Source organism: Penaeus monodon, chromosome 22 (assembly GCF_015228065.2).
Source record: "Penaeus monodon isolate SGIC_2016 chromosome 22, NSTDA_Pmon_1, whole genome shotgun sequence".
NCBI classification, from domain to species: Eukaryota; Metazoa; Arthropoda; class Malacostraca; order Decapoda; family Penaeidae; genus Penaeus; species Penaeus monodon.
This window is the reverse complement of record NC_051407.1, coordinates 27,843,427-27,844,543: the sequence shown is the minus strand read 5'-3', so window position 1 is coordinate 27,844,543 and position 1,117 is coordinate 27,843,427.

Here is a 1,117-nt window from a genome sequence, read left to right as displayed (position 1 = left end):
CCTTTATGTACATTCTTTGAAAGAGGATGGGGTATTCGACAATGTCAGATAACATGAGGGCACCACAATCTGGGTTTTTGCAAGTTCAGGTAAGGAATCTGTTATCTTACATTGACTGAGTTTCCACATACAACCAAATTGTCTTACATATTGTTTGAAGCAGACTAAGAAGACTTACCTTAAACAATAAAAACAGAATAATGCAAGACAAAAGTTATTTACCATCTGCCTTATCAGATTACAGTTTTCCCATTTAAATATATTGTAAACTTAAAACAGCACAGCCACATTATATCACTCTTATGTAACTATAAAATGGGACAAATCTTACCAATACTCATAGAAATTCTGATTATCATTCACACTCTGTACAGCTGCTCAACTTTTTCATGGAAAACATTTTTCATATTACTAAGCACAAAAACCTTCAATACTAATGAACACGTTTTTTTATCAAACATCTGAATCCTGTCTTCCTCAGCAGGTTACTTAAGTTCAAAATATTTCTCCTTACACAATTTCGATTTTTCAAACAACAGGTACTGCAACACTGGACAGAACTTATTTACATACAATTTTCAAATTTTACAATTTATGTCATGGATCAGATCAAGAGAAATCTGAGAATAACTTCATTATCAATAGCTCTGCCATTCACTACAAACATTAGATGAAACTTCTTGAACAAATATCTTACTTCATCTCATTAAATATAGTATCTACGTCTATGAAAAAAAAAGTGTCACTTTCTGCCACAACTGATCAGGTATCTTTCTGAAATAACAAGCACCTTCACTTTTTTTTTCCTTTTTTTGCAGTGGATGATGATAATACTGTTAAATGTTTTTTTTTTTTTTTCTCTTCCCCTTTCATAACAAATACCACCACACATCATTCTTACTAAATGCAATTTATGAGTACAAGATGTCTGGGAGATACCTGTTTGTACCATGACCAAAACTGAGAGAAATAAGCCTTCTTTGTCGTAGGATTCTTGAGCCAACACCTCATTTCAATTGAAGGGTTTCTCCAATAAGTACTTCTTAAAAAACAATTTATTTTGGCAAGATAATGCCAAGCAATTTAAAATAAACATCTTTCTTTTATTCCATTACAC